General features: G+C 37.3%; 1 pseudogene; it reads right to left on the reverse strand.

Moving 5' to 3' along the window:
* Positions 1–12,696: 12,696 nt before the first annotated feature.
* LOC149039084 (G2/M phase-specific E3 ubiquitin-protein ligase-like) lies at positions 12,697–13,958 on the reverse strand (annotated as a pseudogene).
* Positions 13,959–14,416: the final 458 nt, after the last annotated feature.

A 14,416-nucleotide genomic window follows, 5' to 3' on the forward strand; every position in this document is an offset into this window, starting at 1 on the left:
TTAGATGATCATTTGAGACAGCTTGAACTCAATGATCTAAATTTAGATTATATGGGTGTTAGCCATTTAGATTGTGTAAGTAGGGTGCCTAAGAAGTATTTTCCCAAACGCCAATTCTTGTGAATTGTTGCTTTTTTACCTCTCGTCCTCTTGCCGAGTATAGTTCGTGAATGTTGTTAACAACAAAGCATCCTTATTGTGTTAATAAATTTATAATCAACTGGTTCGCTGATAAAAAAAATATACTGAGAGACCAAGCATAGTGAAGGGCATTTTCTCCCTTGGGTACCCCTGTGTGAACAGCACGCTTATGAGCAACTTTTCCAACCCCTCTCCCCAAGTGCCGCTAATTTGACACGCCGACAATTTTGCGACGATTTGAAATTCATCTTCGTCGAGTCTCGGCACAATTCCCTCAGCGCAACAAACAACAAAAGGCTTTTGTTTGAACTTGTGAAGTCGAATTTAACCCACAACAATGGCTCATTTCTTGATACAAGCACACACTAAGCTGGGTTGTACTTTGTTCGATCGCAATGACGTGTTCTTCTGTAATAACATTTGATGTGCGCATGTTTATGACGCAGTTACCACTGACAAGGAGTTGTAAAGTGGTTGTTGTTAATTCTACCCCAGGTCTCTGCCCTGAAACGTGGTATCTCAAAAAAAATAGATTTTCCTTAAGGTGGCTTAGTTTGCTGCCCTGAAACAACACTACAAAAGTATGGATGTTTATAGATGTAGCCCAGGTTTCTACTCTAAGACATGATATTTCGTCTGGTTTCGAAAGGATGATCATGTGTCTGAAAATAATTTTAAAGATTCAAAATATTAGCTACTATATTTAAGGCTTCAATTTATTGTGTGCATGCTCCTTGGCAGAACCCATGGAGAGCAGCCGGTCAGATTGTACTTAAAAAGCGTGTTAGGGCTCTTTGTCAAAACGCGGTTATTGATTATATTAGGCCTTGTGCGCAGTCTGCGTGTGTGCGTTTTGTTTTGCTTTGTTTTGTTTTGTTTTGTTTTTTCTCGAAGCTGAGAGGGCTGATCAACCATTCGAAAAGACACTTGAAATTTAACAGTGTTTTTAAAGAGTTCCTTTAGCCATGATACGGCTAAAAGTGAGAGAGGAGATATGGGAACTCGGAGGTAGTAACCCACAACACAGCAATAGGAGTAAACCACCCGTAGGCTTTTGGTAAGTGTACATATTTTGACGAAAGTGGGTTGAATGATGTGTAATTCTTTCTCTGGAGGAAATCTCGGACTTCTTGTTCACTCCGTTCCCAACCGCAACCTCAGCCGGCTCTTTTACTGGCCATTTTCCTGGCACGCCCGCTTTTTCTTTTTCTACTCTGAATTTAGACATTCATCATTGATCCCAAGCTTTGTGCTCTTAAACACAATATTTTGAAAGTGTAATTTCTTAGTTGTCCCAAAGTTTTTCTCTAAACAAATATTTCCGAAGTATAATCATAGACGCGTTCGGAACTTTCGAGACCTATCATTTAAAAAAATGTCTTGAAATTGTAAATGCCCCTTTGCAGGACTCAAAAGATTGACTTCTTTCCCCGCATCTTTCGGCCTTTTCTCTTTATTTTTTTGTGTTTGCGTGTTTGTTTGTTTATTAACCGCTCCGACGAAGGGGTAATGCTCGAAACGTCAGCCTTTAAAGTCTTTACGGTGGCTAATTTACGTTTTCAACTCAGTTGTTAGCTCCAAATCACCTGTTTGTTTATTTGTTCATTTTCATATAATGTGGTCTTTAATTATATCAAACCTTAAGCTGACGGTTTATTATTTTAAATTGAAAGGAATGAGAAACATTTAATTAAAACATCTTCAAATTCAAGCGACAATAACGTGCGCCATGAAAGTGGTAATATTGGGGTCACATGAGGGGCTCTTCTTGTAATTTTCTCCTCAGTTTTAAGTTGCGAGTGAGGAACTGGGGCAGAAACTTCACAACCTGGCACGAACAAAGTCCAAGTTGCGCATAATCTCAAGGAAATCGGCCGTTTATTTGGCGAATATATATCTAAAATCTGGTAAAAATTATATCATTTATTCTTTTCCCACATTTCAAGCGCACGCTTTTTCGCTCTTCTCCACTAAGAGCCTAGCAGAGTCAACAAATATCATATTTACTAATCTAAAATAAAAAGTTCTGCAAAACGCTTCACGTTGAAGTCAAACATGATGTAAACACTTAACAGCGACTCTAGGTTAATAGGCGAGTACTTTGTTTTGAAAACACGATTGTGAAATGAACATAGGCAGGAAACAGCTGAGGCGAAACGAGTTATAATCATTCCTTAGTCCGTGTTATGATTTTACTTCACTCTTGAAATGTTGCAATTAACAAAACTCTCAAGCCAAAGGGAAAATTTCACTCTACTTAATTGTTCAAATGAGTGTAATTTTGATTAGTTTTGAAAGAGCTCCCCAGAAAGAAGTGGTTTTAAATGACTAAGTAGCTTAGGTCCCTCGTCGCCATAATAGTGCTGACTCAACAAATCCATATCTTATACGTTAAAACTGCCAACACAGCAAGTGTTGGGTAAACTTGGTGCATCGCCCACGGATCTGGAGGTTTCTGTTTTTGTTTTTGCAAACGAACATCTCTTCTTCTCACAGAATTGGACCTACATTAAGTAACGTTAACTCAGACAGATCAATGTCAATCTTATTAAGATATTACGAAATTCAGCAAAATGCGTCTGAATGATCTTCCAGCTCTGATGCCAAAATTTGGAAACTTCTTCTTATAGGGTCTTCATGGCATCAACCTCACAATTCATATTTTTCACACTTTTAGAGATACAAAAACCTATATGTACTGGCTTGTAGTTGATGCTAAATATTTCCTTATTGTAGCATTGCATCATGGCTGGTTTTGGCACAGACCCTAGCAACAGGCATTAGACTCGGTAGTAAGGCTTTCCAAACTACTTTGTGTTTCCAAAATAACACATTTTTCGTTAAATATAGGGTTTTCTACTGCATGTTTTGGTAGTCACTTAAAAAAATGATCAAATTTTGCAAATAAAATTTAAAATGAATTCAAAACTTATATTTCCCTCTGCAAGATTTAGCATGTCTGTAAGAAAGTAAGTGTTAATGGTCAACCATGAAAAGATGCAAAGGTAATCCGTTTAATCTGCAAACAGCCAGTTACTAAATGTTGCAGAAATTCTGCAACCACTCATACACTGGATGTCGCGGAGATTCTGTGACCACTAATACACTAGGTGTTACAGAAATTCTGCAACCACTCATACACTGGGTGTCGCAGAAGTTCTGCAACCACTCGTACACTGGGTGTCGCAGTAATTCTGCAACCACTCAAAGACTGGATGTCACAGAAATTCTGAGACTACTCATGCACTAGATGTTGCAGAAATTCTGTATCCTCTCATTCACTAGATGTTGCAGAAATTCACTCACGGCGTGGCATGATGGATACAGGAGTATAACTGTCTTTCTTTAACCAGACAATAACAGATGCCACAAATATTCTGTCAATTAACTTTCAATAGAAATTATGAACCTAAAATAGCTCAAGGCTTAATGCCCCATGATAAAATTTAGAATATTAAAATGTCAAGAAAGTAAGCAATACAAAATACAATTCAAGTCACATCACTTTATGATATAATCAGATACAAAACTGAAGAATATTATCAATTCAATAGAATTGAATTTTGTTATCTAGGAAATAAGAAATCTATTTTAGCCGAAATATATTGACAAGTCTCAATTTCAGTCTTTTGAACTATTTTAAAGATTTACATATGTGATGAATACTGTACAAATATATCATTTAAATCTTGCATTGACTTGGAAAAGATCAAAAGGAAAATTAACGGTCAAACTTCTAATGAGAGCCTTAAACTCTTCACTGTTCAGGGGAAGAAAGCTAAATTGACAGTATCACACATTTTCATCATTAGTAAAATTGTATTTATATCGGTGATATCGTAAACGTGCTCCTGGCAAACAAAGTTTTGCTTAGACCATTTATCGTTACTATACGTTACGATTTAAGTTCGCGCTACCTGTCAGAGTAACTTTTTAAATCGCGTGGAAAACTATAAGGTAGGTGCCTTAAAATGAATATATATTGCACACTTCCGTTCTCTTGTTAATCCTGAAATTTGAAAAGTTACCGAGACTGAATTGACTGCGTGTGATACTTTGTATTTACGGGTTCTTAATTTTACCTTGTATTTCTAACTGACTTTCTAAATCTGGAATTATTTCTCCTTAGATGAAAAATCTTGCTTTCAAAGAATAGTTTGAGTCATCGGAGTCAACCTAGCGATCTTCATTAGGAAGTCTTCACCTTGGTCGTGATTCCAGAATCGTAAATATTAACATGGTTAGTACAACTGGGAGATGTTTTCCGGTGTAACCGCCATCATCGGTTGAAATATTTTTGTATGACGGATACATGTTAACTCCACTCAGAGTCTGACAAGAGCGCTTGGCAAACAAATTAGACGAAAGGCCAATTCTACGATTAATAAGATATCCTGAGCGGATGTCGGCGGTTTGTAAAACAATAGGTTGAAAGGACTTTTGTCCCTCAGTAGTGAAATTACACAGTGCACAGCTTACGAGTTTTGCTCGAAATACTAAACCTTTTTTCGCCGATTAAGCATATAGTGCACATGAATGGAGACTTCATATCTTTGACTGGGCCAACTGAGCGTGCTAAGCCTGAGAAAGGCAGCATCGATTAAGAGAAATGGGAGCTTTTTAAAACAGCCGGCGTCACGACTCTTTAGTTTTATAATTAGTGCATGCCCAATGTGCTGCCAGTGATAATTATAGCCTACCGGGACGAGGAAAAAATACATCAGTTTCCCAGAAAGGTAAATATAAACGCAAGTTTCAAATTCAAAAGGTATAGTGTAAACAAGGCCTTACAATTACAAGGTATTTCGAAGAGGTAACGAGGAGGAGAAAGAGTCAAGGAAGCTTTGATTAGTACTCACGTGAAACTGTCAACTCCTCAATTGATTTCGCCGCTCTTAATTGCTCCCTAAATTTTATCATATGAACGGCAGTGTTGAGAATTCATTAGGTCTGTCAGGTTTAACAAAAGGTACCCTTTGAATTAACTCACATCTGATTTGCGCTCGTTCTATACTTCGTGCGTAAGATGCCTCCAGAGATAGATAAGAGGAACGGGAGTATTGAAAGAATGGTGCATTAAAATAATTAAGTCAGGAGCTGCGTATCTTTACTGAACAGGGAGAAGAGTTGACCATTTCTCGAGAATAATCGGTGCAGAATCTTTGCAAGAGCTGTCATATTTGTAACTCGACTCTTCCTCTTCGATGGGCGAAAAGGGCATAAAGCAGAAACTAACTACTGAACTACGGTGGCCCATATCTGCAAACACAACAAAGACAAGAAACAATTCTTGAAACACAACAAACACTTTTCCAAACACAACACAGTATTATTGAAGCACAATATTATCGAAACACAACATAGTATTATCGAAATGCAACATAGTATTATCGAAACACAACACAGTATTATCGAAACACAACACGGTGTCATCGAAACACAACATAGTATTATCGAAACACAACACAATGCATCGAAACACAACCCAGTATTTGCAAAACACAACACAATTTTTGCAAAACACAACACTATTTTACCAAAACACAACACGAACTAGAAAACACAATACAATATTGGGAAACGCAACTCAAATCTTCCCGATTACGTAATGCATGATTTGTTATTATACAAATCAAAAAGCCATCGTTACTCAACCGCTGGCATGATATGCGCCTGAATCATTCCCGCCATTTTGTTCGCTATCTTCGCATGTGGCGAATGGATGTGTTTTTTAGATGCTTGAACTGCTCAGAAGAGCTCGAGGAAACTTGTCAATACTGCTCTAGATGTGGAGCAGCCGTGGACGAAGAGGAGGTTCTCATTCGTTATTAATTCAGCGTGGGTTTGACTCCTAGGTTATATTACTTTTTGTAGAAAAGTAACATGCAACAAAAATGTCCGTATGCATACTTTGCACGATAGACTTCGCGAGTACGGATTAATAAGAAGGAATGCAAACAGTGACAATGCCCAAATTTACCAGGCCATTCAACAAGAATTGGACGGGTCAGGCTGCATGAGGAGTTATCGAGCTGTGTGGCACACACTTCGTTTGGATTACGAAATACAGGCACCAAGAAGAAAGGTGGAAGGGATTTTACAACAAGTTGACGATAAAGGAACAGCCTTGCCAAAGGCTCACGCACTAAGGAGAAGGTCGCACACTAACCCAGGCCCGAAAGGGTAACTGACGCCAAATTTTTCTCCTTTTCTCTTTTTTTTGTCCTAATACATTCCTCTTAGGGTTAAAGAATCCTAAATGAGCAAATAAACGATATATTGTGCAAAAACTAAAATCTTCTAGGAATTTTTTTTGACGCTTAATCAACGGCCGTTTTGAAAACGTTCTAATCCAGGGCAGGTGATGTGATACGTCACACTTGGGCACGGCAGTGAAAAGCGTCATGTCAAGACCTGAAAGTAACAAGTTCGCCCTCGCCGTCCAACTGCTGCCGAAATTTACGAGCGTGTCTGTATTCAGAGCCGTAGGTTAATCCAAACAGCTGTAAAATATATATTCCTACCATTTTTACCTCTCGACTATTATCAAGCCCTATACTTAAAGAAATATTTTTTGGTCCAAGCCGAAAAGCATTTGACTAGAGATTTTGTCCGGTGTATATCACTGTGACCTTAGGCCCATCGGTTTTGGAGTGAGTGTGAATAAGCGAAGAGTGTTGTCGAGTATTATGGGAGGTCGCCATCTGGCTTCGTGAACAAAACTGTTCTTCCAAGTTGCGGAAATGTACAAGATTTATCCTTTTTTATTTATTTTAACGGAGACTAGTGAGAAGCACAAAGGAAGACTTCTTACTGTTGTAACTTTTTGTTTATTTCTTTCGACGCGTTTCGTCTCTAGCTGAGAGTTCTCCAGTAATGATTACATTGAGCAGCATATATAGCACATTCATGTGCCTAAGTTTAATTAACTTCCAGTGGAAGTGAATTATAATAGAAACGTGCTGTAAACGGATGCTACATAGTGCTGTGGACGGTTTCAGTCGTCGAGTCGAGGTTGAAAATTTGCCCCTCGAATAGTAACCCATGCCACGTAGCTTCATTGTTTTCCGATTGTGTTAAATCAAACAGAGGTTGCGCAAGAGTTCTTCAAACAAACTGTGGAACTGAAAATGTGACCATGGCGGCCATGCAGTGTTATTTTCGAGGACGTTTTTAACGACGACTAAGCTGGATTAAATGCACATAGGTACGGATCGTCCGCAGGAAACCGGCGCATAGAAGAATGGTGGTCATTTTATTGCCATAACAGATCAAAGTTGTGGATTAATTCCTTTTAAAGACTTAGTTGAAACAAAAATTGTCGATACTGCTAATGAATTAAGTATGTCCTGTTTGTGGTTCTGTTTTAAAGATATCTTACGGGCGGACCTAGATCATGTGAGGGATCACTGGAACACCTATTACATTCGAAAATCACGTCACGATACAGTCCCTGGTAGGCCTGATGAGCTTTCTACCTTCCAGAGAACAGTGGGTTTGAAGATTCAGATGTTCCATTACAGAACAACGACTTGATGATATGACTGTGTACTGTACAACAGACGAAAAAGAAAACATTTTTCCGGAGTATTTTAATTATGCGCTGGAGTCCGACAAGCTGGAGGGAGGCATTAACACTTTTCCAACGTTTAAGTGCAAGTATCACAATAGGTCATTCTAAGACATTTTTGTACAATCCAATGGTACTATGGTAAATTAAAGCAGCAGATTGAATTAGCTTCCACCAATCTTTCGGATGAAATGTAATGCATTCTACTTAGTACTTAAAGTGCAAACGAGATTGCAAAATTGGTTGTACACAAAAGGACAAGTTGTGATTACTTTGATGGGGCATTTGTTTCTCTCAACAGATGCTCTACTCTTTAACATTTAGAAAGGAGATACAATATGGTAAAGTGAAACTTTATTCACATCCAATTACTTCCCTTAAACATGAACAAGAACGATATCGCAACCTTAGTTTCTAAAGGACAAAGGAAATTGTTCTAAAATATCATTTTCTATCCCCTTTTTTTTTTTTTTTTAATTGCAACACGAAGAACACTACTTTACAAAACAAGACGAACACTACTTACAATACCACCTACAAGACGTTACTTATTCTACTTACTATATAATACTTCCTTAGACTGCAATTCTTACCCTACTTTTTACAGTTTTTTTTTTCGCTTACACACCTATGTATCTATTAAATTATAATTCAAAATAGGTTTCCATTTAGCCTCTAGCATCTTCCTATCGTTAAACTTAGCCGCAATGTGACATTCAGTTTCATATTTTCTTTTAACTAGTTCCTTATACGAAGGGAAAAAAGGAAGACTATTATTCCTACGGCAATTCCATAAATGTCGCTTACCTAAAACGATTAAGTAATTAAATAAAGAACAATTAGTATCTGTGACGCCAATTAAAATAGTCTTTAACTCAAGTTTCCTTTGTTCTTTGGCTATAGCGATCCAATAAGATTCAAATTCTTCCCAAAATGCATGTGAGTAAACACAGTAAAAGAATAAGTGATCAATAGTTTCCGTACTAGTATTGCAAAAAGTGCAAAGATCGCTTTGTATTAAACCTATCTTAGCTAAGCGGGAATTTGTGAATAAAATGTCATTTAGTATTTTAAATTGAAAGCATTGCACATATGTCTCGCAGATACAGGACCTTATTAATGAGAAGGCCTTTTTTGTTTCCACATCATCAATAGAAAATTTAGATTTCAACTTTGTGAAGCCTCTGGACTCTGTCGCCTTACTGGATATAAGCAAACCGTAGAAATCCCTAGACTTGCTAAGTGCTGGATCAAAGATTTTATCACCGATTTTAAATTGCAGTGATCTGACATGATCTTTCTTAATTTCGTGGCATCGAATTCTTAGATGACTTGGTACTGCGCAACGAACACCAGTCCAGGTCAGAAAGTTGGAATCTTTTAAACCATTACGTTTTGCAAGGTTAAAGGACTCTGTGTTACTCAAATCAAATTTTAAGTCGCTTAAAAGAATAATATTTGCGCTATTATAATTATAATAGAATAAAGGTTTGCCGTTTACTCTAATGTTATGATTGTTCCAGATGATTGTTTCACGTAGACTTACAAGATCAAATTTAGAACGAAAATCTGACCACCAGTGTAACATCTCCTTATAAAATATTGGGGAAATGTTATAGTCATTAATATTATAATCACAATGAAGAAAAAATTCTCCACCAAAAGGTTTTAGTAAATGTAATAGATACGCTTTCCAGGGATAAAAATTATCGCTTAGAAATCTTCCAATCCATGAAAGTCGGAGTGACATAATTGACGTTGTAAAATCAGTTACCTTTAGGCCACCAAATTCAACATCATTTATTACTGCTGTCCTGGCGATTTTATCAGGACCCTTCCAAAGAAAATTATATATAATTGATTGAAGGGCCTTTATGAACTCCAAAGGAGAAGGAAGAATTGACGAGATGTATAAAACTTTAGGAAGTAGTAAACTCTTAATAATTGTAACTTTACCAAACAGAGAGAGGCCTCTCCAACTCCACAAGCGTATCTGAGATTTAATTCCTTTGAGCTTATCGTAGAAATTCTTTTGCACTGATTCTTCGTTATTGTAACCAAAGTGAACCCCTAAAGCTTTTACAGTTTTACGCCATTTCAATGCTAGAGGTGTTTCGATGTTATTACGGGAAGAGCCAATCCACATTGCTTCGGTTTTTGTATAATTCACCTTTAGGCCAGAACATTTTTCGAATTGATCAAGTAACTTAAAAAGGTATTGAGCAGATCTGATATCCGACACAAAAGCTGTTAAATCATCTGCATACTGTACCATTTTGAATTCTTTTTCATCTATTTTGATTCCATCTATTTCTGAACATGAGCGAATAGCGACTGCTAGTAGTTCCATAGCAATGATAAACAAGTAAGGAGAAAGGGGGTCTCCCTGCCTTACACCTCGATTTATTTCAAAGCTAGCTGAGAGCGTTCCATTGTTGATAATACAACTTGTTATGTTACTGTAAAAGGTTTCTATCCATCTTGTAAGACTGGATCCAAATCCAAAGACTTCTAAGCATTTGAACATAAAATTCCACTCCAGACTATCAAAAGCTTTCTCAAAATCTATAAAAAGTAGCAATCCAGGGGTTTCATAAGTTTTCGTGTAATTCATTATATCTAGAATTGATCTTGCGGCTTCCCCTATGTAGCGACCTGAAACGTACCCAGTTTGATTGCTATGAATGATTTCGGGTAAAACTTTGACAATACGGGTCGCTATAACTTTGGACGCAATTTTGGCGTCGACGTTAGTCAAGGATATTGGCCTCCAATTTTCTAAGTAAGTCCTATCCTTGTCCTGTTTCTCAATAAGAGTAATCACTGCCTGTCTCTGAGATGGGGACATTTCCTTCTTCATAAAAGCTTCATTAAATGAATTAATCAAAGTATCACTAAGTAATGGCCAGAAGGTGTTATAAAATTCAATGGGTAACCCGTCGTTGCCTGGCGTTTTTGCAGTTGGAAAAGTTTTGAGAACGTTCTGGCATTCTTCCGCAGTTATTCTACCCTCACATATTATTCTTGAATCATGTGAAATACTGGGTAAATTTGGACTATCGAAAAAAATCGATGATTCTGCATTATCTAGATTAACATTTCTGCTACGATATAAGTTCTTATAAAATTTGCGTTGTGAATCCATAATCATAAAGGGGTCAGTAGAAATTACACCGCTAATGTGCAGCTTTCTTACATGCTTTTTAACATGGTTGCGTTTCTCGAGATTTAAAAAATATTTGTTATTCTTTTCACCGTGTTCGTGCCATCGAGCTCTTGCGCGTAGTATAATCCCTTCTACTTTGTCCTCGTACAGTGCTTCAAGATCCTGCTTAGATTTTTCTAGTGCCAGACGCGTATTGTCACAAGGATTTGTGTGAAACATTAGGACTGCCTCCTGATAACGTTTATTTAATTCCTCTTCTTGTTTCCGTCGAATGGAAGCTATTTGTTTGGAGAATATGATGGAGTTTGACCTTATATTAAACTTGATCCAATCCCACAAAAGTCTGGGATCATGTATATCTTTACCTGCATCCAGCCAGGTCGGTAAATTGTTTGTTATCATATGTTTATAATTTTCATTTGCCAATAGAGAAGTGTTTAGTTTCCAGAAGCCAGCTCCTCTTCCACTTGATTCGATTTCTTCAAGTTCTAAAAAAATAGCGGAATGGTCTGTTTTGATCGAGGGTATGATATCGACCTTAGTTACCAAATCATGTAATTTATCGGATATTAGCCAGTAATCTAGTCGGCAAAATATAAAAGGTGAACAACGCCCCCAGGTAAAGCTTTGCAATGTTGGGTTTTTTAGGCGCCAAATGTCGTGCAGACTGAATTCATTTTGCAATTCATCTATAGAGTTGATTACATATTTTCGAGGAATCGGTAAACCACCTTTTTTGTCAAGTGTGATGTCGAGAGGACAATTAAAATCTCCACCTATAATAATGTTTTCTTCATTACCAAATTCGTCATTTCTTAATAATTTTGATAAATTACGATAAAACTTGACAGCATCGGCGTCTTTGTTTGGGCCATATATGTTTGCAATTATGTATATCTCATTGTTAATAGCAGCTTTTAGAACAATAAACCTGCCATCCGAACTTATTTCACTTTGTTGAATAATAATGTTCAAACTATTCTTTACGAGAATTGCAACACCTCTAGCATTTGTACTGCCGTGTGAAAATAAAATAGAAGCGCCCCACTCTTTTCGCCACTGATCCTGTCGTTCTGTTGTGGAATGAGTTTCTTGTAAAAATATTAAATCGGCTTTTTGCTTTCTACACCAGGAAAAAATTGCCCTACGTTTATGAAAGTTGCTTAGGCCTCTAACATTCAAGGAAAGAAATTTGATGCTTTCAGGCTTAGCTTTCGAATTATGCATTCTTAATGCAAGAATAATTAAGTGTTATCACATTTATAATAGGTGCTATTTGCTCGGAAAATGAATAGAATAGCAAAACAAACGTAAAAGTAGTAAGAGAATAATTTAAGTTTTGAACAAGAAGTACAGCACAGACACAAAACAACAACACACAAAATATACAAACAAACGAAAGCGCACTTACCATCTCGGTTGCTGCACACTTTCGCCGAGATCTCCATGGCAAATGGTTGTATTATACTATGGTATTAAAAGTGACAAGCAGTTTTGCCTGCGCCGAAATTGTAAACAAAACTATAAATCATACAGTTCATTTAGCTATAAATACAATTACGCAGTATATAATGACAACAAAACAGCAACATAAGGATTACTCATGTCTGATTTTAAAGGACTTGAGACCTTCAGAATCGATTTCTTTATACAGTATCTGCGCGGGAACTGACCATTTTCTATCCCCTAGTATTTGTAAAATAATGCAAAGGTGACATTCTTATTCATTTGAATTTACCCTTTCGGTTAAACATGAACAAGAACGATATTAGGACCTCAGTTGACTTAAAAAAAAAACTGGGGGAAGAGTTTTAAAACATTATGCACATCCATATCCCCTGGTATTTGTTAATTCAAAGGTGTTATCTCTTTTAAAGTCATCATATGTGTCATGTACCACTGGTAAAAGCAACTGACAGGAACTTGCATTTGCTTTTGGGAACTTGAATTTTTCACCACATTGCTCACGTGCATGAAGGAAGCCAATGTGCAATTCTATACCACCTAGGGAACTTCCCTTACTCTACTGACATAAAAAGAATATCTCTAAAAGTCAATTCTGCTGTGTTTTCCTCAGCATCTTGTAAAAAATCATTCCACCGTGACAACAAGTGCCCTTCAAGTTTGCGGTTATTTGAACCAGTTTCAATATAACGAACAGAAAAAAGACAGCCCAATAATTATGCAGTTAGTGTCACTTCAGAATAATAAACCACTTCTTTAAATTTCTCGTAATTTTCTGGTACAGTTTCAAGGACACCAAGTTGGGATAGCCCTCCTTAAAATCGCTCAAATGCTGCATGGACCCTCTCAGTTACAAACCAATGAGCAGTCTTGTCAAAACGATTTAAAATGTCTTTCTGTTTTCTTAAGATCTGAAGGGTACCTGCAAGCTCTAGGACTGTTTCTAGATTATGATATGAGATTAGCTTTTGAGCCTCTTGAACAAATGTAGTATTTTTTAGAGCCTGCAGAGAATTTCTGAGGTCAAAATTGTAAACATCCTCAAGACAGACATTTGCTTGTGTAACTCCTTTTGTCTATGCATCATACAAGGGAGGACCAGAGCATCTTGGTCCAGAACCACCCTGAACTATGGGCATTGTAATGAACTCACCAGCATAGAAAAATTAATTATTTCCCAAGTAATTAGCATTTTATGACAAAAATTTGCCTTTTTTCAGGACGACAAAATAACAGTGAGTTAACAATCCAATCCAGAACCAGGGTAAAAATTCTCTTTTTGGTCCCCCTAAGTCAATTGCACCCTCAGAGGTTCCAGAATAATCAGTAATTAACTGAAACCTTGTTATCCTGAGAAAAAGATTTTCTTTTAACACCTTCCAAAAGATGACAACGACTTACATGAAATTTTGATGTCCTATCTTTATTAATCTTAAGAGGTAATTGTTCTAGTATCTCATGTAATGACCAGCTCGTCTTTTTTTGAAACACTTGAGGATCATCGACTGCCACAGGGACATTTTCTCCCTCAGAATCACTACTGTATAGCAAAGTGCCAATGATTAAGGAGGCATAAAGCAGATCTGCATCATTAGTGGAACTAGGACTATCATCACGTTACAGAATGTGATTATTACCATTATGCTGTTGGCTGCCGTCAAAATGAGTCAGCTGGACCAAAACCGTTAAACGGGACCCGACTGCTTGCACGGGACCGCAAGTAGTCGACACCCCACAAGTGCTCCATCGATGTAACTGTTACGCCAAGGTGAAAAGTAAACTTCCGTTTCGGCGCTGCTCCCAGTGCCAGGTGGTATGGTACTGCTCTCGACGATGTCAAAAGGAACAGTGGCCTGATCACACGAATTATCAAGCAATAAAAGAGCTATCACAAAGGGTACCTACCCCAAAAACAGCATTCAGTAGCCACTTGACACCACACAGTATGCAAAAGTTGTGAAACTTGTTGGAAAAAAAAGTACTGTTACGTGTCTTTGGAATGATAATGAAATTAATGCTCTTTGGGACACTAGTGCAAAGTATCAATAATGACGAAGATGATTTTGGAGGAAAAA

This window comes from Pocillopora damicornis, chromosome 10 (genome assembly GCF_964200805.1).
Source record: "Pocillopora damicornis chromosome 10, jaPocDami1.2, whole genome shotgun sequence".
Lineage (NCBI taxonomy): Eukaryota > Metazoa > Cnidaria > Anthozoa > Scleractinia > Pocilloporidae > Pocillopora > Pocillopora damicornis.